Source organism: Hemitrygon akajei, chromosome 28 (genome assembly GCF_048418815.1).
Source record: "Hemitrygon akajei chromosome 28, sHemAka1.3, whole genome shotgun sequence".
In the NCBI taxonomy this organism is placed as follows: domain Eukaryota; kingdom Metazoa; phylum Chordata; class Chondrichthyes; order Myliobatiformes; family Dasyatidae; genus Hemitrygon; species Hemitrygon akajei.
In genome coordinates, this window is record NC_133151.1 from 20,893,824 (window position 1) to 20,918,546 (window position 24,723).

The window sequence follows — 24,723 nt, forward strand, 5'->3', positions numbered from 1 at the left end:
GGATGAAGAACTGCCAGCGTCAGTATCAGTTCCCGGGAGCATTTCACAGCGATCCCAGGAACAGTGAAGTGGGCTGGGCGGAAATATTTTACTGGAGTAGTGATTACACTCACGGAGTGCGCTTCTGTCGCTGTGTCCACTCCTAGGGCTGGGCTACCTAATGCCTGGCCAGTCCACTGGGAAACGGGACCTAGCTCGTGGAGAGTCCCAAAGGATCATGTTACTTTGGCATTAGGTGTTTTAATCTCGCCAACACCATGAACAAATGTCGAGAAGTCACTATTTTGCTGACCTCAGGGTTCGAGTACCGACAATCACTGGGACTCACAGCTTTGGCCTCCTCGTCATGCACAAGATCACAATTCAGCTCCCATGCAACCACCATCTGTTACCGCGTGATAGACAGGGGCTCAATGACAAATATTGACCGATCGTTCCTGTTAATTAATATTGAAATATGTTTCGTCTTCTGTGACTTCAGTTTCTTGGAGTGGGCGAAGGTAAAAGCGATGTTTGAGATGTGAAAGATTCATGGAAGTCAATGGGAAACTCTTTTATTAAACGCTAGAGACGACATGTTTATAGGGATGTGGGTTGATGCAAGCGCAGAATCTAAGTAAGTCCGGGGGATACAAAACAAATGGTGGAATATGAAGAAATACAGAGAGCCGCAGGGACATTGGAAAGCATGATGATAGGACTTGGAAGAATGGAGCTCAGTTCGTCTGCCAGTTGAGGACAGATGAGGCCCAACTTCACTGGTGAAGGCACTGAATGCTGGAGCAGGCAGCTCTGCTGACACTATAGAAACACAAGTCTAGCCAAACCTGAAGCATTGTGTACAGTCCTGCGTATCACACCACAGGCACATAAAGACACGCCGACATCCCCACTGTATTCTGCATCCTTTTGTTGCGCGGGATATGAAATTGATTGCTCGTTTCAAAGAAGGGTTTCTTCCATTCAAATAATGGCAATGAACGCCTTGCTGCATTTTTCAACTTCTTATGTGTATGAACAAGCTTTTTTACCTGTTTAAAGAACATCAAGCGCCATGGAAGAAATCTTTTTTATGTTTCAGTTAGAGGTAAAATCTGTGTGCGCTTATTTCAAGATCGAGCTAGAATTGGGTAACTTTGCAGCTAAAGAAACCGCATAGGTTTCAAATGTTCGGCCTATATTTGAGCCTGATCATGTCACTTAATAAGAAAATGTTTAATCAGAGTTTGTTTACATTTGTGTTTTAGGCTACATTTTATTCATATTGCTTTGCCTTATGGTTTCTAGTAAATTTACTATTTAACATTGTCAATAGATATTCATGTTGAAAACAACGTTAAATTAAAATCAATTTACAATCTTTATTTAAATTAAGTCTACCGAACTTTCATTTAGAAAGAAAATAATTCCCATTTTAGCTTAAGACAGTTGTGTAACATCAATTTATTATGTTTTACTTCTGAGTATCTTCTAATTTATGAAAGGAAAAGAATAAAATTAATGTCAAGAACGATAAGCTAAGCTTAACAACCAGTTTTGTTTTTCGAAAAAGGTTGGCTAAAATTCATTCTCTACTCAACAGAACCCTAACAAATATTTATAGATTATAATAAATGCAACTTACTGTTCACGGTAACATACGGTTAGCTGCATTTTTATTATTATGCAGTGTTTCCCTGAGATCTGCAAATTATTTCAAGAGTTCCTCCGGAGCAAAACGGTTATGAAATGCTGGTCCAGCATGACAAAGCCCTCTTTTCCCTTGCGGAAAAGAACGTGTCACTTTGTATACCCATTTCCAACCCTTCCACTGGTACATTCCCATCTTGAATGGAGTAGCCGCACCCACCCGATATATTCTAAACTTTAGCACAGTCAAGCATGTTTTTCTTCACTTCAACTATGCTGGCTACAAACTTGTACATACTTGACTCTCTCCAAGCATTGTTGCATAGCCTTTCTCTTGTACTTTCCCACAACTATCCAACTGCAAGTTTAGTCTAACAGACTTATATTTTATTTCAGCATAAGCGAAGGAAAAATCACAGTTATCTCTTCCCTTATAGCATCACCCTGTCACAAGCCACACCCTCTCTTTGTGAATTTTGAGGAATCTATGGACATGCGCAGCACGATCCTCCTGCTCAAACGCACTGCGATATTTTTTTCCCCATTGTTACTCCGTAATCTAGTTGGATTTTTCTTTGCGTAGCACCTCATAATTTTCCGGATGGAACTCCACCTGCACTTCTAAGCCAAGCTCTGTACCATATCAAAGTCCCATTGCAACTATGAAGACAATCTACACTATCCAACACACCACCAGCTCTGCACCGTGTCGCTGTCCCATTGTAACCTATGAACACAGTCTACACTATTCACAGCACCACCGCCCGTAGTGCGATTTACTTATTTAGAGCTGCAGCGCGGAATAGGCCGTTCTGTATAAAGAGCCGAGGCACCAAACAATCTCAATGTATTCCTAGCTTTTACGATGAACAATTGATCTACTGATTTTGGACTTGCGAGAAAACTCACAGGAATCATGGAAGCTGCACAAACCCCTTAGAGAGAAAGCTGGAATTCAACTCTAGTTTTCAATTCCTCAGGCTGGAATAGAGTTTCGTTAACCGCAACAACACGTGTTGCCCGACTTGAATTTACAAACCCCTACTTACACCTCTTCTTCCAAGGCATTAAAAAACACAAATGGAATAACAAATTTCTTGGCACAGAGAAGGTGAACCTATACGTAGAGACGAAGGAGAAAAAGAGGACGAAGGGACGGACGGGTTGCGACGGGAGCAGGAATATTTGAGGCAGACGAAAGAGGATTTATCTAGGATGGCGAGGCTAGTGATGCCGTTGGGATCACCCGTAAACAGCTGTTTTTGGAACTCTAAGGCAACACACGCAAAATGCTGGAGGAACTCAGCAGGTCAGGCAACAAAATTGCAAAAGAGTAACTCTCGACGTTTCGGGCCGAAACCCTTCATCTGGATTTGATTTTTTTTTTGTGTGTGTGTGTGTGTTGTTTTCTATTTTGGGCATTTGAATTTTCTGAGTTGTTTTGGAACTCTGTTCATTTGATTGTTTCCATTTACCCAAAACTGGGGGTATAGAGTAGGGAGCATGGGAGCAACTGAATTGCAACACATTACAGCATTATTATTTTTTACGTTTCATGAGGTTTAAAATCCGATTCAATGGGTATTTCACGGCATTCTTCAGTTTCTCTCGGAATTTGCTCTTGAGTCAGGGCGTAAATACACGTGTTGGTGCAGGAACTATTAATCTGGAACATTGACAATGTGTGTACTGTAATGTAACGGGGATCCGTGACAGAATAATAATAACTCATTAAGATCCGTTGATAGAGATAAAATACTACCATTGTTCCCACTATAATATGAAACTGCCGGTTATGCTGAAGAGCAGAACAATCGATGTGCGTAGGTTCTCCAGCTCCCGGTCCTTGTCATTCTCTCCACTCTTTTAACCCCGGAGCCTCCTTCAGGCTCGACTGGCCGCTTGAATCCGCCTGACAGTCAGAATATTTATCAGCAAAATCAGAAAGAATGGGACAGAAAGGACTCAAATGCCGCACCGGAAGGAGATGTATTGAAGCTCACGGTACGGGCACAACACCAGGACCACCATCAATTGTTTATCTAGGTTTGTATACAAAGTAGAAGGGGGCTCTCCCTAAATAGACTAGCACACTCACTGTCCCGATAACCACAGCCGCCGTTCTCTCGGTGCAATATTTTGTTTTCAGCTTCTCACAGCAAAGAGCCACAAAGCGATCGACGGTGAAAGCAACAGTCAGCCAGACTGAGGTCGCGGTTTTCGGAAAGATAAACCATGCTTTGAGTCTGCACGCAGGAGTGATGATTATGAATAATCGGGGAAAATAAATTTAATCAGTCCACCTAAGCAGCGGAATGTAAATAATGACCAGCAGTTCGGCCGAAGTCATTCCCACCAGGGAGCGACATTTGGAGAGTCCGCACTTTCCCCGCGACAGGATCAGAATCGCCACCAAGTTCACTGGTAGAGAGACAGGGAACAGGAAGTAATGGAAATGCTGAGCAGAATCCAATGCAACAGTTTGAGGGGATCCTATAATATAATATAATATTTCCACTTAATTGTTGCATTTAGAGGTGGAAGGGTCCAGAGAGGGCGGAGAGCTGGCGGAGACAGAGAAGTTTACACAGTAAAATAAAGTCAATATGATTGGAATACGGATTCCTTATGTAACGGTCCATTCTGGCAATCGCCCAACTGGCTATTTTCCACAGGAATTGGGCCTCATTCACCTCGTTTAGTTCCCAATCATTCCCAGGTTCCACTGACTACAAACACCTGTTTCCCGTCAGCAAATGTCGTATAAAGATCCTGTGATCACAACAAGGAGCCGCCAGTTCGTTGTTCGACTCGTGTAGGAGTAACCTCGTTCCATGGTCCTGAGGACTATCAGTTCTAAGTCTCGCATCGTTCCTGAATTCTCTACTAAAACCAAGACTCGGGGTAAAGACTCCCTTCGCACCCATCCCACGCTCGCTACGACCGTAATGCCTCCCTACTCGTCCACCGCTCCCCTGTTCAGCATTTGGGTAGAGTCCGTGTAACAACTGATGACCGAAATATGATCTGGCAGCGTAATGCTAAAACTGGGTAACTGCCTCCTCAGTGTTAATACCAGATGGAAGATTTAGCTATCGACGCTTTCTTCGTCTTGTTTGGGTGAAATTCATAAACTCGGACGCTGATGGCTGGTTTCTTCAATTAGACGAACATCAACTACCATGGCGTCCCCTGTCAGCGACAGAACAGCCGAAGGACTAAACAAAAACCGAAAATTCTAGAAACTCTCATCCGGCGAAACTGAGCGTGGAAATAAGACCTAAAGTATCTCTTTTTCAGAATATTTCTCCTCAGAACTGTTCTCAGCGAAACCCCTGGCACCAGTTTTAGCTGGTTTCTCATTCCCTACAAGCTGCTTGGAAGTTAGTGCCCTCAGCATTCCCCGAGTTTATTTCTTTCTCCCATTCCAGCATTTTCTACGTAGCTGAATCTGCATACAGAGCACTGCCTGAGTCATTTATTTCCACAGATGTTGGCGGATTTACTGAATTGCTTCAGCCGTTTGTTTTTAGATCCGGATCCCAGAATCTACGGTCCCCGTGCTTCCACTCCATTCATGAAATGCAGAACACTGATTCTATACATGTGGCGGTGTAACACAGTGGATGAATCAATCACACTATTAGAATTAAATATCAACGGCAGCTGACACTGCGGCTTACCGGGAATTCAAAAGGCTGAAATAGTAAAATAGTAAACTTCCCATATCCGTCACATGACTGGATACACTATTTCAGTGAGAATCTGTCTGCCCTCTTGCTCTTGAATTCACAGCTCCGGGAGAACCTTTCCGTTTAAATATTCCAAATGGCTCTGATTTATACAGAGGGTAAGTCCCCAGTGATATTGTTAAACCCTTGCTAAATTTGCTTTGTTACAGATAGTTGAACAAACACTTTAATTTAATACCTTTAGGTCATATGTAAATATTGTACCAATTAAACAGAAATACATTTCTGGTTACTACCTCAGCAGTGTTTTCACGTCTTCATTCGCAACGCATCCATCGGTAATGGAATCCAACTACATTGACCGACCCCTGCTAACTCTAACTGTAGTTTCCATTTTGAAATGGCCTTTCGTCCATTAACTCCATCCACGTCGCTCACCGATCATCCAGTGTTTAAAGTAAATTTATGATCAAACTACATACATCACATATACAACCCTGATATTCAAATTTTTGCGGGAATATTCAATGTACACGGAAGCAATGACAATAGGGGAATCAATGGAATCCCGCAGCAGAGTGTGAGTTTAACGAGCATGCTCAGTAGAACTGTCTGTGTACATGCAGAAATGAAGCAATAATAAATAGAATAAGAATGCCCAATAAATACTGTGACCATGAGATGAAGAATGCTGAACCTGAAATGGAGGTCAGTTGCTGTGGGAACATTTCAATGAAGTTGAGTGATGGCATCCTCTTTGGTTCAAAGGCTTAGTGACCGAGGGGTAGAAAAGGTTCCTGATCATGATAGCGTGAGTCCTGTGGCTCCTATCGATGGCAGCAGTGATAACAGAGCATGTCGTGGATGGTATAGGTACTAGATGAGGGATGCTGCTCTTTTGCGACAACGTTTCTTGTAGTTGTGCTCAATTGTGGTGTGGAAAGTAGCCATGATGGACTGTACCCGATCCAATACTTTCTGTCCAATTATCAGTTTAAGGGAATTGGGCTTCCATACTAGACTATAAAGTAGACAATCAATATAATATCCACTGCACATCTACAGAAGTTGGTCATTTAGATGTTATTCCGTATCTTTGCAAACTTCTAAAGAAGTTAAAGCCATGCTTTCTCCATAATTGCACTTACATGCTGGGTATAGAACAGCTCTCTGAAATAACAGTACAGAGGAAACGATAATAAAAATGTTAATCATAATAATAGTTATTCAGCACAGGTCACTGAAAAAGTGCAATACAACTCTCCGAAGAGGACCAGTAATTGATCTTTGTTTTCCTTCTTCCGAAGTAATGAAACGTTCTTTGGCCTGCTGACGTTGAGTAAGGGCTTTTGATCTGTCACCACTCAGCCAGCTATTCCATCTCCCTCCAATCTAATGACTCATCACCACCTTTGATTCAGCTGACGACAGAGGTGTCATTAGCAAACTTCAAAATAGCATGGGAGCTGTGTTTAGCCAGACAGTCAATAGTGCAATATGAGTAGAGCAAGGGGCTAAGCTCATTGTTGGTGCGGGATTTAGTCCTGATGAACTGGGCTCATGGTGCACCTGTCAGGGTCCGGTCCGGAATTCGCGTTCTGGGTTTTGATCCGGTCCGAGGGCTCCGGACTCCGGGTCCTGCAGTTGTCCCTCCCGTCACCCGTGATCTAGTTAGAACCCTCCTGGCTCAAAGAGGCACACCTGTAAGTCATTGAGCTGCAGGTGTTTATAAGAGGCCTTGGGACTGGGACCAGGCCAGTAGACGTTTTGTCCTGTTTCCCCGCCGGCTCCGAACACTTCTGTGCATTCTGTTATCCTGCCCGGGCTCAGATCTACTCCTTATCGTGCTTCTCTGCTCCGTACCAGTAATGCCAGGTTGGTCCTCTCACTCCACCTTTCTTCCCATGCGCTGGTCCCGCTTCTCCGCTCGTTTGTGTTGTTCGCGCGGTCGCGCTGTCTGCCGGTCTTTCACGATTTTCATGTTATCATGAATGTTATCATTGTTGGTCACCCTGGACCTATGCCCGTTCCTACCCCTTGCCTCCGTCGGGCCGGTCTGGCCGACCTGTCGCTGCCCGGCAGTGGTTCTGCCTGTTCCTATCCCTTGTCTCCGTCTGTCAGGTCGGCCGACCGGCCGCTGCCCGGCAGTGGTTCTGCCGGTTCCTATCCCTTGCCTCCGTCGGGCAGATCCGGCCGACCTGTCGCTGCCCGGCAGTGGTTATGCCCGTTTCTACCCCTTGTCTCCGTCGGGCCGGTCCGGCCGACCTGTCGCTGCCCGGCAGTGGTTCTGCCGGTCCCTACCCCTTACCTCCTTCGGGCAGATCCGGCCGACCTGTTGCTGCCCGGCAGTGGTTCTGCCGGTTCCTATCCCTTACCTCCTTCGGACAGATCCGGCCGACCTGCCACTGCCCGGCGGGGGTTCTGCCCCGTCCTCCTCTTCCGCCCGAACTCTGGGATTGTGCCCCGCACCCGCCTAGGGGTTAGCGTCGTGCCCAGGACTCCGCTGTTTCCGCCTGGGAGACGGCCCTACCCGGGAAATATGCCGCCCGACCAGGGAGGGTTCTCCACCTGCCTATCTAGCCACCTAGACCTGTCCGCCAACCTGCCTGAACCCCGCGGATCTGCCTGCCTGCCTGCCTGAACCCCGGGAGCCTGTCTACCTGAACTCGAACTCAGGGAGCCCGTTCCCCTCTGCCTGCCTGAACTTCGGGAGCCCGCTCCGCTCTGCCTGCCTGAACTTCGGGTGCCCGCTCCGCTCTGCCTGCCTGAACTCCATCTACCTGAACCACAGCTCTACCCTTAAGTGCCATGGCATCCCCATGCTGCCCTCCCCCTAGTACTTCGGTGTCTGCGTCCTGCGTTTGGGTCCATCCGGCCGCGTTCCTGACAGCACCTCTGCTGAAGGGAATTGTGTTGAAGGCATTGTTGCGTATAAGAAATAGCTGGGATCTGCAAGTGAGAAAACCGAGGATATATTTGCACAAGGAGTTATTGAGGCAGGCCTACAAGGTCCAGGATTTTATCGATTAGTTTTGAAAGGGTGATGGTATTGAAGCATACCTGCATATCCTGATGACTGCGTCCAGATTAGAGTGAAGTGTCAATGCGATACTATCTGCTGTGAACCTCTTGAGCCGGTAGTCGCTTCTCAGGCAGTTGTTGATATGTTCCCTCACCAACTTCTCAAATAACTTCATCACTGTGGATGTAAGTGATACTGTACGATAGTCACTGAGAAAAATCAATACATTATTCTAGGGTATCGGTATCATTGAAGCATGTTTGAAGCAGTGCGGTCACTCACAGTGCCGAAGCATGGCGGTTAAAGTCCCCGTCTGCACTCCAGCCAGGTGATCAGCTCACGGATTTAGCATTTGGACAGGTACCCTGACTGGACCGGATGATTATAGTGGGTTCACCCTTTTGAAGAATGCTCGCATCTTGAACTCAACGACTGAAATCAGAGGATGACTGGGGTCTCCGCGATTTCGTGATGGTTCCTCGATGTTCAGGCATGTTCAAGATGGCGGAGAGTCAAAAGAAAGGAAACTATAAGCCTGTTAGTCTGACATCAGTAGCTGGCAAGATTTTGGTGTAAACAGTTCAGAATGCGGTTTTGGGATATTTGGGAGCATGTGATATAATAGTCCAGGGCCAGCATGTCATTCTTAAGAGAAAATCTTGCCTAACAAAGCTGTTGGATAACTTGACGAAATAACCATCAACAGAAACCATGGAGAATCGGGGAATGTTGTTTACTTTGATTTTCAGAAGACTTTAGTCAAGGTGCCCTATATGAGGCTGCTTATTAAGGAAGCGTTGTTATTGGGGGCAAGATAATAGCATGTAGAGAGCAATAGCTAACTGTCAGGAGGCAAAAAAGTGTCAATAAATGGATCCTATTTTGTTTGACTGCCTGTGACCTGTGTTGTCCCAACGGATTTGCTGGCTTTGTGCCCATATTAGAGGACCGATAAGAAGATAGATTGAGTAGCAGATATATTTGATGAAATAGAGGAGCTAATGAAGAACTTTTGTCAATTAAGAGGGATAGAAAGTGGCAGATTGAGTACAATGACGGGAGGAGTATGCTTATATCCTTTGGTAGATGAACTATAAGTACAGATTATTATCTTAATAAAGCAAATACTCAAATATTGGAATTGGGAGTTCACGTGATACATTCCCGAACGGCAAATTTGTAGGTTGAATCGGTGGTAAGGAAGGCAAATGCATTTTTAGCACTCATTTGGAAGGACTAGAATTTAAATGCAAGAATGCAATATTGTGGTTTCATAAGGCAATGGTGAGGTCTCTCTTGGAGAAATGTGAACAGTTTCGCTCCTATTACTTCAGAAAGCATGCGTGGACTTTGGGGAAGATTCAAGGGAAACTCGCAAAATAGATTGTGGGAGTGGAAGGCCATATGAAGAATTTTTGATGGTTCTCGGCCTGTACTCAATGTAATTTAGAAGAATAATGGGAATCTCATTGAAACCTATCGAATGGTGAAATGCACATTGGTAGAGTAAATGTGGACAGGACATTTTTTAAGGTGGGGCAAGTTTAAGAACAGAGTACAGAACCTCCAAATGATAGTGTGCTTAATTAGAACAGAGATTAAGAATAATTTCTTTAGCCAGAGTGTGGTGAATCCGTATAACTCCATGCCACATGCGTCTGTGGAGTCCAGGTCTTTATTTAAGGCAGGGCTTGATAGTTTATTTAAAGACTGGCAATGAAAGGTTACAGGAAAAACCAGGAGATTGGACTGAAATGAAATGAAACAGCCATGGTGATGTGGTGGAGCAACCCGGTGGACCAAATAGTTTAATTTAACGTTCTCTTTTTTAATGTTATTATCTCGTAAAAATGCATATTTGATATGTTTTACGATCTTTGCACAGGATCCAGCCACTTAGTGCTCTCTGGCAACGCATCACTTCTGCACAGGACGTCGAAACTAAATCCCTTCTCACCCAGCTCATTAGAGCACTCTAGCGGTATGTTGTTGCTTCACTTAGTTCATTGGGGTCTCTCCTTCCCATTTCCCAAGCCTCGTGTACCTTTTCTCGTTCTCCGCGATGTGCCTGTCACATAAATTACAAATTGGAAATCCTCCTGACGTGGTTGTTGAGATTCCGACTGCAGGATGCAACGTTAATTTGTGGATTTCTTGGTCATTCAGTCTGAATTTGCAACAGTGTGACAAGTATTTTTCGATATTAAAAGTTTTAATTCTATCACTTTACAGAAGTATTGAGTATTTGGGACTCATGCTATAATATTTACTTAGATTGACCGTATCTCGGCATTTTAAACGAATAAAACAATATTAATATAACGATTTAAGTTTATCTGTAACATATGTTACGTACCCGTGATACGTGACAGTGGTACCCTTGTCACGTGACTGGGGTTGAAGTTATACTGGACATGAGGTAATGGTTTTGTGATGGTGGAGTGATGTCATTTTCCCGCCAGTATAGGTCATGTGACAGGTTTTTTCTACAGGGTATAAAAGGGAGACCCACCCTGTCAGGTGGGGCAGTTCGTGGCATGATTTGCCAAGATGACTTCATATCACTGTGTGATTTAATGTGATGACGCAGTTTAGTTAAAAATGAAGTTTTATATAATGCCTAAAGTTTAAAAGGTCAGAGCCAACGGTTTCTTTGCTAAGGGAGAGTGAAGTTTGGAAAATGGAGATCGAGGAAAATCGATTTTCGATGGATTGACTTCGACCTTGTGTGATCCTCATTCGGAAGGATTTCGTTTACTATTCTCATGATAGTCTCCGCTGGAAAAAGCGGGAGATTGAGAATATTGTGGAAGGAAGGTCAGTCACTTTAAGTTGTTATATTTAATAAAATTCGACGTGGGAGTTCGACGCTGGGAATCGAAGGACATCGACGTGGAAGAGGATTTACATCGCTTTAAAAAGTCTCTCCTTTTAAAAGTACCGTGAGCTTTTGAACTGTCGGCATATCGTTTTAAAATACTGTTTTCTGTCGGCATATCGATTTAAAAAAACTGAGTTCTTTTCAATACCGCTTTAAAGACTGTTTGGGACTGCAACGCTATTAAGGACTGTTTGAGCAGCTGAGCTCGGATCATTGTTTGGGTTTGTTTACATTTGAAGGGGGTTTGTTATCAGTGTTTAATAAACGTGTTATTTGTTATAAAACCCTTCGTCTAACTCATCTATAATTATTGTTGCCTGAATACGTAACATAAATATGGGGGCTACGTCCGGAATTGAATTGTTTGAGTTTAATAAGCTTTTTGAATTTTGAATCGGTGTTTTGTTAACGGGGATTGCTCGATTTTTTTTTGTTTGATTGGCTTGTGAGTGGTATTCGGCAACGATGAATATTGATGAGTTTCTGGATTCGCCAGTCGCGGATTTGTTAGCGAAGGCGAAAAAAACTGAAGTCTCTGAACTTGCTAATCGGTTGCATCTTAAAGGGATTTTGCCAACTACATCAAAAGCTGTAATACATAGAAAGATCGCATCACATTTTGTGGCTTCGGGTCATTTTGAAGAATCGATTTTAGAATCGTTTCCAATAATTAATCTGGAGATGCAGTTGCAAATCGAACAAATGATGTTAGAAAGGTGTAAATTGGAAGCTGAGCAAAAGCAAAGAGATTTTGAATATGCAATGGAGAAATTAAGGTCTGTAGAACAGTCTGCTGATTCTAAAAAACCGTTTGTTGCTAGCCAAGAAATTAAATTGGTCCCTCCATTTAGTGAAACAGAAGTGGAGAGATATTTTCAACATTTTGAAACTATTGCTCGGATGTCAGAGTGGCCGAAAGATAAATGGTCAGTGTTATTACAGAGTGTAATCCAAGGCAAGGCACAACAGGTTTACACAGCTTTAACTGCTGCGCAAGCATTAGATTATGATATTGTGAAAGAAAATATTCTCAAAGCATACGAATTGGTCCCAGAAGCGTATAGGGAAAGATTCAGGAGTTTGAAAAAGTCTGTGGAAAAGACTTATGTGGAATTTGCCTATGATAAAGCTATGTGTTTTGAGAGATGGGTTTCTTCTAAAAATGTAAATGAGGACTATGATGCATTGAGAGAGCTGATTTTGATGGAGGAATTTAAAAGAAGCATTCCTGTTGAAGTAAGGACCTACTTAAATGAGAGGGATACTGATAAATTGCAGGACTGTGCTAGATTAGCTGATGAGTATGTTTTAATCCATAAGAATAAATTTCCTCAGGGTAGAATTTTTAAGAGGAAAAATAATATGGAGACTCCAGGTAAATTAGAAATTAAATCAGAGGTTAATGAGAGAGGTAAGGAGGAAGGAAAACCTGTGAAGGAAAGACAGTTTGGTCTTATTTGTAACTATTGTAAGAAGCCTGGCCATGTAATAGCTAACTGTTTCAAATTGAAAAAGAAAGAGAAGGAAGCAGTTCCGGATGCTTGTGTGCAACATACTAAAGCACCTGTAAAGTTACAGGGTTTGGTAAACACAAATGAGGATTTGTTAGAGTCTGACCAAGTTAGAAAGGGATATGATCATTTTATAACTGAAGGGTTTGTATCCTTGAAAGAAGGATCTACTCTGGTGCCAATAAAAATTCTTAGGGATACTGGAGCTTCTCAATCACTGATGTTAGATAGTGTGTTGAAGTTTAATGAAGAGAGTGATACTGGTGAGGTAAATTACATAAGAGGTGTTGGAAGTGATTTTATGCCTGTACATTTACATGAAATAAATTTAAAGTCAGGGTTAGTTACAGGATTTGTTAAAGCTTACCTGTGAAGGGTATTTCTTTATTGTTAGGTAATGACTTGGCAGGTGGACAAGTTTTCCTGAAGTGCATTTGACAATGGAATCAGAGGAACCAGAGGTGAATTCTAACACAGATTCTTCCTGTGTTGTGACTAGAGCTATGGCTAAAAAAATTGATGTGCAGAATGAGGTTGTTACTCATGACTGATCAACTCAGGATTTGAGTTTTGTGGATGTGTCAGAGACTTTCTTACCTTCGTTGTTTGAACAAGATTCTGGGAGTAAGTCTGACTATGAAGATTTATCTCTGTCTCGGAAGGAGATGATAGCAGAGCAGAATAGAGATCCTGAGATTGTAAAATTAAGGGAACAAGCTTTACAAGGTAGTGAAATTGAGAAGGTGTCAGTAGGATATTATTTGGAAAAAGGAGTGTTGATGAGGAAGTGGAGGTCGCCTACAATTCCTGCAAGTGAGGAATGGAATGTTGTTTACCAGGTGGTTGTTCCTAAAGTTTATCGGAATGAGATTTTGACTTTAGCTCATAGTGTGCCTTTAGGTGGACATCAAGGGGTAAGGAAAACTGTGGACAAGATTTTAAAACATTTTTACTGGCCTGGTTTAAGAAAAGATGTGGCGATGTTTTGTAAGACGTGCCATACTTGTCAAATTGTGGGTAAACCAAATCAGGTTACACCAGTAGCTCCATTACAACCTATTCCAGCATTCGGTGAACCGTTTTCTAAAGTTATTGTAGATTGTGTTGGTCCATTACCAAAGACAAAAACTGGTTATCAGTATTTGTTGACTATCATGTGTACTTCGTCTAGGTTTCCAGAGGCAGTACCACTTAGGAATATAAAAGCTAAAACTGTGACGAAGGCTCTTATAAAATTCTTTACTTATTTTGGATTGCCTAAGGAAATACAAACTGATCAAGGTAGTAATTTTATGTCTGGATTGTTTCAACAGATAGTTTATAAATTGGGAGCTAAGCAAATTACTTCGTCTGCATACCATCCAGAATCGCAAGGTGCCTTGGAGAGGTTTCATTCTACTCTCAAGAATATGATTAGGACATATTGTGTGGAGAATGAAAGTGACTGGGATGAGAGTATAAACTTACCTTTATTTGCAGTGAGGGAATCGGTACAGGAATCTTTAGGGTTTAGTCCATTTGAACTTGTGTTTGGACATAGAGTTAGAGGACCTTTAGCTTTATTGAAGGAACAATGGATTAGTAAGGAAGTGCATACTAATTTGTTGGACTATGTTTTGAAATTTAAGGACAGGTTACATAAAGCTTGTAGCTTAGCCAAGGAAAATTTAAAGTTGGCTCAGGAGAAAATGAAAACTTGGTATGATAAGGAAGCTAGGATGAGGATGTTTAAGCCTGGAGATAAGGTGTTGGTTCTTTTCCCAGTGCAGACAAATCCTTTACAAGCTAGATTTCATGGACCTTATGAAATTGTGTCTAGAGTTAATGATGTGGATTATGTAATAAAAACTCCAGATCGTAGAAGGTCAACACAACTTTGCAACATAAATATGATTAAACCATATTTTGAGAAACAATCTGATACTGTGACTGTTGTGGTTAGTGAGAATGAGTTGGATTTAACTGGGAACATGATAGATGATTCATCTGACTTTCATTCTAAATCTAACATTGTTTCTGTTAGGTTACCTAATTCGACTATTTTGGAAAATATGGATGAGAAATTAGCACATTTACAGCTAGAGCAGAAACAACAGATGAAGGAATTGATTTTTAAGTATAAGGATTTGTTTCCAGATGTTCCGAGAAGGACTACTATAGCTTCACATGATGTAGATGTTGGAGATGCCAAACCTATTAAACAACATCCATATAGGATGAACATGGAAAAATGTGAACTTGCTGAGAAAGAAATTGAATACATGTTAGAGAATGATATTATTAGACATTCTAACTCGAATTGGAGTTCGCCATGTGTTATGGTGCCAAAACCTGATGGTAGTATTAGGTTTTGTACGGACTATAGAAAGGTGAATGCTGTAACGAAAACAGATGCATATCCAATTCCTGGAGTAGATGATTGTGTAGATAAAGTTGGAAAAGCAAAGTTCCTTACAAAGATTGATTTATTAAAAGGGTATTGGTGTGTTCCACTAACGGACAGAGGTAGAGAGATTTCTGCATTTGTAACTCCATCTGGGTTATATGAGTATAATGTTCTTCCATTTGGGATGAAGAATGCCCCAGGTACTTTTCAGAGGATGATTAATTCTGTGATTCAGGGATTGAAAGATACTGATGCTTATATTGATGATTTAGTGACAGGAAATGATACTTGGGAAGCACACATTATTGCGGTGGAGAAATTGTTTGAAAAGCTTTCAAAAGCTAACTTGACTATTAATTTAGCCAAGAGTGAATTTGGACATGCTACTGTGACTTACCTTGGTTATGTTGTAGGTCAAGGTAAGGTAGCTCCTGTTCAGGCAAAAGTTCAGGCAATTTTGGAAATTCCCACTCCGACGGGGAAAAAAACTCTCAGAAGGTTTTTGGGAATGGTAGGATATTATCGAAAATTTTGTAAGAATTTTGCTAATGTTGCCCTTCCATTAACTAACCTTCTGCAGAAGAATGTGAGGTTTGTGTGGACGGTGTTTTGTCAGGAAGCATTTGAAAAATTGAAAACAATGATATGTGAACAACCTGTGCTTAAGGCACCTGACTTTGAAAAACCTTTTTCATTAGCTGTAGATGCTAGTGATGAAGCTGCGGGAGCAGTATTGATGCAAAGGAATGAGGGTGATGAGGTTGATCATCCAGTAGCTTACTTTTCTAAGAAATTTAATAAGCATCAAAGAAACTATTCAACAATAGAGAAAGAATTGTTATCTCTTGTTTTAGCTTTGGAATATTTTGAGGTATATGTTGGTACAACTCAAAAACCACTTATTGTTTACACTGATCATAATCCGTTAGTTTTTCTGAGTAAGATGAAAAACAAAAACAGAAGATTTTTAAATTGGAGTTTGATGTTACAAGAGTACAATATTGTGATAACTCATATTAAAGGTAAAGATAATGTGGTTGCTGATTGTCTATCTCGATGTTGAATGTGAATGTAATTTTTTTTTGGAGTGGTTTTTTTTATTGTAACACTCCTACTGTATTGTATATTGTGTATGTTATAATTTATACATTTGTTTTTTTTTTGTAAGAAATTGTTAAAATTTTTGTTCTTGTCAGACCAAAAATTTTTTTTTGGAGGGAGGTGTTACGTACCCGTGACACGTGACAGTGGTACCCTTGTCACGTGACTGGGGTTGAAGTTATACTGGACATGAGGTAATGGTTTTGTGATGGTGGAGTGATGTCATTTTCCCGCCAGGAGAGGTCATGTGACAGGTTTTTTCTACAGGGTATAAAAGGGAGACCCACCCTGTCAGGTGGGGCAGTTCGTGGCATGATTTGCCAAGATGACTTCATATCACTGTGTGATTTAATGTGATGACGCAGTTTAGTTAAAAATGAAGTTTTATATAATGCCTAAAGTTTAAAAGGTCAGAGCCAACGGTTTCTTTGCTAAGGGAGAGTGAAGTTTGGAAAATGGAGATCGAGGAAAATCGATTTTCGATGGATTGACTTCGACCTTGTGTGATCCTCATTCGGAAGGATTTCGTTTACTATTCTCATGATAGTCTCCGCTGGAAAAAGCGGGAGATTGAGAATATTGTGGAAGGAAGGTCAGTCACTTTAAGTTGTTATATTTAATAAAATTCGACGTGGGAGTTCGACGCTGGGAATCGAAGGACATCGACGTGGAAGAGGATTTACATCGCTTTAAAAAGTCTCTCCTTTTAAAAGTACCGTGAGCTTTTGAACTGTCGGCATATCGTTTTAAAATACTGTTTTCTGTCGGCATATCGATTTAAAAAAACTGAGTTCTTTTCAATACCGCTTTAAAGACTGTTTGGGACTGCAACGCTATTAAGGACTGTTTGAGCAGCTGAGCTCGGATCATTGTTTGGGTTTGTTTACATTTGAAGGGGGTTTGTTATCAGTGTTTAATAAACGTGTTATTTGTTATAAAACCCTTCGTCTAACTCATCTATAATTATTGTTGCCTGAATACGTAACACATAACAGTGGTGGCGCTCATCACACACAAAGATGAGACAGCCTAGAAAGGGAATATGGAAGTGCTCAAAGCCTGGTGCCAGGAAAATAGCCTCTTCCTCGATGTCAACAAGACAAAGGAAATAGTTAACGAGTTAAGAAGAACTCGCTCCACGCTCATCCCTCTTTACATTGGCGACAGAGCAGTGGAAGTTTGCGAGCAGTTTCAAAGAACTGGTAGTTCACATGACACTCAAGGTCCCATTGTCCCTGCTCACATGTTATACAATCAAGAAACCTCACTAACGCCTGCACCTCCTAAAGAAGCTGTAGAGAGTTAGACACTGCACATCAATAATCATGACCGTCTGCAGATGCACAGGAGAGAGTAATCTAACATGCTGTATGCTAAGGAAAACTGCAAAGCGGCGCACGAGTCTGTCGTTCAAAGGGTAGTAAAGCTACCCAAATCATCACCCGTGCCATGTTATCGTTCCTCAAGCTGAAGGGTTCCGGATGAAAAGACAACAATGCTATTAAAGATCCTAGACAAAAACATAGACTGTTTTTGTCCAATTCCCATCAAGGCGGAGGCTATGTATCATCCATACCTGCACTACCAGACTAAAACAAAGACATTTTCTCCTATTGGCAGTGGTTTGAACTAATATAGCAGTGGGATAGGAACGTGTATGATAGAGCTGAGGATGACCCAGCATGTTTACAATTAGATGATGGGTGTAATATGAATGTAAGGAAGTTCAAGCCAATGATTAGGTACAGATGCAGACGGAGCGCTCTGGGCATCACTGTGTCATGGATGAATGAAAGCCATAGTTGGTTTAACATCAAAGAATATACTTTATATTGAAAAGGCCTGATGGTGGTATAGTTCTATTGGTATGAGATGGAATTACATCTATAGAATAAGGTGACAAAGGTTTCGAGAATGTCAAAACTTTGCGAGTGGAGTTAAGAAATTGCAAGGGTTTAAAAATAGATATTACTGAATAATATAGAGACTTTCAAAGAGGTTGAGGTTGCAAAGGGAGCTGGAAAGGACATGTAATAAAGACAAGGTCACAATTGTAAAGAGGTACTTCAAAATGCAAGGGAATTGGGAAAATCAGTTTGTGTCGGATCGCAAGAAAGGGAATGATTTGAATACCCATGAGATGGTTTTGTAAGAGCAGCTTGTCTTACTTGTCTTAGAGTGGATTTGGGTAATAGCCCAACTTTCATTAAACCGCTTATCGGAGAAGAAGCCTTAGCAGATAGTGATCAAATCATGATAGGATCAAAAGTTCATTTTGAGTGGGAGAAGCATAATTCAGATATATCAGTATGGCAAATTAATAAAGGTAATTACAGAGCCATGTGAGAGGACCTTGTCCACACGGATTGGAAGGGATACTGACGAGGCTGACGACACACCACAGATGGTTGTATTTTCTGGGAATAAGTCACAAGGCGCACAATGGATATGTTCCACATAGGAAGGAGGCCTCAAATGGCAGGGCTATGCAACCATGGCAGGCAACCAAAGTTAGGGAGTGCATAAACGCCAGGTAGAGGCAATATAAGGTAGCACAGGTGAGGTCAACGTTGGTTGATTGAGATGGCATTCTCATTCCAAATAACTGGTGAACATTTCGGGGGCAAAGTGTCATATCTTGCCGTGATGAGAAGCAAAGTCTGGCTTGTGGGAGTTTGTACGGATCATAGTTGCTGAATGCCCTGCTGATGGTGCCCTCCCATGTCGTCCAGCTTCATTCGTGGTCCTGTCCCACTGCTTTCACTCTTTAGCGCTTTGTTCTGTCCTTGTCGCCTCCACCACGACCGTGACTTTATGTTCTCACTTCGAGGCCTCAGACCAGAAATGTGCTGCCTTCAACCAATCAAATCCTGCACGTCTCTGTCCACCCTGGACTCTCCCGACAACCACAGTGCTGCAGCCTGCGGATGGTCTGGACTACTTCAGGTTGAGCTATCCACTTACGACCGGAACGGATTGGGACATTGGCACTCCTCGCCAGAGGGTCAGTGTATTCCTTCCTCGCAACGATTAGTTGCGGTTTCTCCTGTTGTACACCAGGCTGATGCAACATGTTCTTCCTGATGTTTCCGAGAAATACCGAGGCTGCACCAGCCAGTTTCTGGATGTAAGAGTTAGCAATCCCATCCATCCTACCGGTTGTTAAGGAGCGAAGATTACACTGTTTCAGGGGCAACGTCACCGTATGGTGCAGTGTGAAGTGATAGCAACACACTCCATATTTTTCCGGTAGCTGGCTCTAGTCTATTCTGGCCTGGCCTCTCTGCGAGCTCTTTCTGTGCCACTTCACCCATCGGAGATCGCGTTTACTTCGAGGTCCTAAGCCATAGGAAAAGAAGGAACAAAAACTGTCTCGATGAAAATGACGAAGAGATAAAAGCTTTCCTATATGAAAATCACTGGCTACACAGAGCCTCTCAGAATGGCAGATGGCACCACACTCATCAGTGCAAAGACCAAGATTGGAAATAGATGGGCAAAGCATTTTGAATTTGTGCTGCCCGAACTATCCACAATAAACGAGGAAGCAATTGATTGTCTCAGTCAAGTGGACATCTACCATGAGATTGACCCTCTTCTCCAAGATGAGAAAGAAAGCAATAGGCCAGTTGTCAACAAATATAGCTGCGGAAACAGATGTGATACGAAAAACAATGTTCATGCCATCATCAGCAAACAGGCGGACCTACTCGCGTCCTTCAGGGCGAAGGGTCAGATTCGACAAGAAATAAAAGTTACATTCATTGCACACGTGTGCAAGTGCATTGGAAACCACCAATCATACGACAGTCACAAAGGCAACTCTTTGCTCGTAGTAGCTGGTAACATCTTAGACAGAGGGCCGCTAGAGAGGTTAAATGCTGCTCTGGATTGTGATCGCCTCCCGAAAAGTTAGTCCTTGCACCAACCGGTGTATCAATGTGCTGAAAACATAGGGAAGGCAGAGAGAAGTTGAAGAACGTGGTGCCATGTATGTTGGACAATACATATTCAATTATAATCCTGTGGTGTCTTTCCAAGTTTTAGATAACGTCCGTATGCAAACAAGTTTCTTGCTATTTCCAGGTTGCAGTTTCTGTCTTGTTCTGCGTAATAAGGGGAAAGAGGTTAATGAAGTATGCACCAGACATATAACTCCTATTTTCCCAGGCTGAGTTGAAGATTACTGTCCCACACAAGACGAAGCTATCAGCCATTGTTGAAGATGGAGAAGTGCATCTCAGAATTTCGACGGTGGTCTTACTGAAGATGAGCCATAATCTTTGTAAGGGTTATGGAGTCACAGATTCTACAATTCATTAAACAAAATTAATTTTCGTCCACAGCATATCTGTCCCGGCCAAAATGCCAATCTTACCTGTTCCCACTTGTGCGCATTTACGTCATATTACTTTGAACCGTTCCCATACCTGTACGTGCCCAAGTGGTTTTAATTGTTAATGTACCTTGTTCAACCACTGAAGGTTAAAGATACCGCCATCAAGACCTCTCCAAGGTATATGGAACTGAGCATCCAAGAAGGTTTCAACTGATTTTATTATTCGGCTTCTGTATAATATAAAGCAGTTTATCAAATACAGTAACAATGTTTTTTATTGACAATAATTATGCTCTTTCCCTATATTTTACATTAGCCGTGACTTTCCTTGTTCAGAGACCAACGATATTAGCAGCAGATCTATTAATGCCCAATAACTAAGGACGTATTAGCCTGCGTCCTGTTTGAAGTTCCGCAGAGCGTCGATTGCCAATATCGAAGTTTTGCGGCTAATTGTATGACTTTTCATCGAAATGCGGCGAGGCCTTGGATATCCTTGGACTCTGATTCATTTCTGAAATTATTGCCTGAGAGTGACAAATTAATGTGCAAGATCTTTCTTAGCTATTTATGCGCTTGGTATATATTTGCATGTAACAGAGTACAGCGGAGAAGGTAAGGAATAAGGAAATAAAAATCAAACTAGCCAGTTGCTTTGCCTGCGCCTCAATAGCCATCCTTCTCTGCCTCTGCCAAATGGTGTCCAGGAGCTATTCCTCAGTAAGGTGTAAAGCAGTTGTGCAAAGACATAGGGACTGTCCTGATTTTAAATGTCTGAACTGTAGAAATGCAGATTGCGTAGTCAGTGGACAGGCCCAGAGAAAGCCGACTGGCAGCAGTGATTTGCATGCCAATCTGTATTTTAGGAAACGCCAGTATTGAAGTAGTCGGTGTTCATGGTCAACATATCCCCGTTAGGGTGAAATAAGGTGAACTTCAAACAACTATCGACGCGAAAGTATACCGAATTATTAAAAAAAGGAAATTTAAAAAAATAAATTTGCAGTGGAACATTTTTAATGAATGAGGGAAGGGTTGCACGGTGTACAGAATTGGGTAAAGAGCCGTTATGGGATATAGAAGTAATGGGGACTCAAGACGAGAATGAAATATGTCTGAAATATTCATGTACAGGAACTATAGATTTATACGTTTGGGATAAACAGTATCAGGACCTGATGATGTGCCCACCCTGGTAGAGTATTTGCATCGAAAACCCCTCTTGTTTGATCTAAATGTTCTCCCGATGTTCACAGTTCCAAAGCAAACAAATTTGGGGTGCGGAATATCAGGATGCAGTTTTCGTTTGAGAATTCGTCCATGATTTCCAGTGTCTTGCAGATTGCGCCGATTGCAATGAATGAGATTCGTACTTTCTCTCGTTACCTTCTTGGACGTTCTGTGCTTTGACAACGCCTCAGTATTTTCTTTCGTGCCATTATAAAAACGACAGAAAAACCTTTGACAAGATGACCCATGCCTGGCTAATCTAGAATAATTAAGAATATGAAATACAAGTTTTGTTTGGTGATAGGGTGATAAAGCAATTTGTCTCTGTTCCGATACCTGTGACCAGAGATATGCCGCAGGAATCGATGTTTGGTCCTCTATTGGTTGTCATCTATGTGATTGAAATATGAACTAATTGGAGAGGCAGATCACGACATGAGTTGGTGATAGTTCCTTGTGGAATTGTCGCGCTAGTATTAAAAAAATGAGCTGGGCCTTGTCTGGGGTGCAGGAGACTGCTTGATGTAACAGTAACCGGATTAATTAGTGAGGAGCAATAAAAAAGAATCGAGGCTTAAGCGTAGCACCAAATCTGTGAGTGGACAGTGATAAACTAGTCAGGCTCACGCTTAGCAGGCTTGAGTGCGAACAGGTGCAGGTCAGAACAAATGTTTGCGAAGTTCGAGACATAACAAGTGTAGGCAGAATGCGAGTTCAGTCCCGTGACTTGTTAACTTCAGGACACCTAACGATCTCGCAGATGAATATCTCAGCCAGAAGTGCATACAACTTTAGCTTCTGACCTCAGGGAACTAGAGCTGGATACATGGATTCCATCCGGAGGTCTGAGAAAATCAAAGATGTATCTTTTACTGAGGTGGTCACACACGGAGTACAGAATTCAGATATTAGATGAGTGTCCACCAGGAGCAGTAAGGGGAATAAGCGGTCACTGTAGTGTGCTCCTGTGGCAATTCCCTTTGGCAGCAAGTCGTGTGCCTGCTGCGGAAGGGTGCGAGGAGTGTGGGGGTTACTTATCAGGGCACAGCAGCAGCAGCAGCAAGGCCACTGGCACTGCATGGGGCTCCGACGCTCAGCAGGGAAGGGTAAGTTCAGTCAGAACGGTAGGGATAGGAGACCTGTTGTTCCGGGGATATCCTGGAGTTTCCCTGTGGGCGCGAAAGGGACTCAGCGATGACTTGTTGCCTCGCAGATGCTAAAGTCCAGGATCTCTCAGACAAGCTGCAGAAGATTCTGGAAAAGGACATTAGGCTAGGTGCACATTGATAATAATTACATAAATATATTGAGTGGGGGTTGAGATCAAAGTTCAAAATTCAAAAGTAAAGTTTATTATTATCATACGTACATCTCACCACATACAGCCCTGGTATTATTTTCCTGCGGACATACTTACCATATCTTTAGAACAGTAACTCTCCACAGGATGAATGAATAACAAACTGCAAATGCAAATATAAATGAACAGCAGTAAATAATGAGAATATGAGGTAACAAGATAAAGGGTCCTTATAATGGGACAATCGGTGGAGGCAACACAAGAAACAGAATGAGTGGAACTATCCCCCTTTTCCAATAGCCTAGGTTTGAAGAGTAACTGTTTTTAAACCTGGTAGTGCGGGTCCTGAGGCATTTTGCCTTCTAACTGATAGCAGCAGCGAAACAAGAGCATGGCCTAGCTACTGAAGATGGTTGATGGTGAATTCCGCTTTTATACGGCAAGTATTCATGTAGATGAAGGATTAAAGGGCTTTACTCGGGATGTACTGGACTTAATCCCTAATCTTTTGGAGACCTTTCCCTCAAAGGCATTGGGTGTCCCCATACCAGGCTGTAATGAAGCCAATCAATTCTCTTTCCAACACAAATCTATAGAAGTTCGTCATGGATTTTGATTCCATGGCAATTCTCTGCAGACTTCTGAGGAAGTGGAGGTGCTGTCGTGCTTTCGTCACAGTTATGTTTATATGATACGTCCAGGTCCTCTGAGATGCTAACACCCAGGAAATTTAGGCTACAGACTTTAATGATTTCGGTATCATTGGGATCTCTTATGTCAAGGTACGATCTCTATAAAAAAGGGTTGCTTACAGCTGAACCCGAACGGAATCAATATTCTTTCAGGTAGGTTTGGTAGAGTTCTTCGGCGGCGAAAAACTATGTAGATAGGGGCATGAAAATTAGTGTGATAATGTTGAGAACGGGACAGTTGTTTGACTAGTCGATGCAGTGCATAGTGAGACTATGGGGATGGATAGGATGATGATAGTGCAAAATTTCAGTAAGTGGGCAATACGAAGTGAAACATGACGGAATATCGAAAATGGCGATGAATGCAGTACTGGAGGTGTTATACTTGACTGAACGCAGTATATGGAATAAAATAATTAATGATTTATTTTGTCTGGCTGATACTGAGGAGAGATCCATTACATGATGTCATGCAACCAGTCTCTCCCTCTCTCTCTCTCTCTCTCTCTCTCTCTCTCTCTCTCTCTCTCCTCTCTCTCTCTCTCTCTCTCTCTCTCTCTCTCTCTCTCTCTCTCTCTCACACACACACACACACACACACACACACACACATCCTCTATAAGTGTAATCCATAGAGGTTTTTCAATACTAGCCCAGGAGTCTGCAGAAACGATTGACAAGGATTGCCTTCTTTTAATCCTGCAGCAATCGAGTCGGTGGGGTGATATCACGGGTAGTTTTCCAATCATGAGATAAATACACAGGTTTGATCGTCACAGTTTCAGTGTCTATGTATTGGGGTCTAAAATTAGAGAGAACATGGTTTTAAATTCAGAGGAGTTTTGAAAGTGGATTGGAGAGCACCATTTTTTTTTTCACACAGAGACTGGTGGGGATCTGGAAACAACTGCCAGAGTAAGCAGAGGAAGCGGGTAAAGTT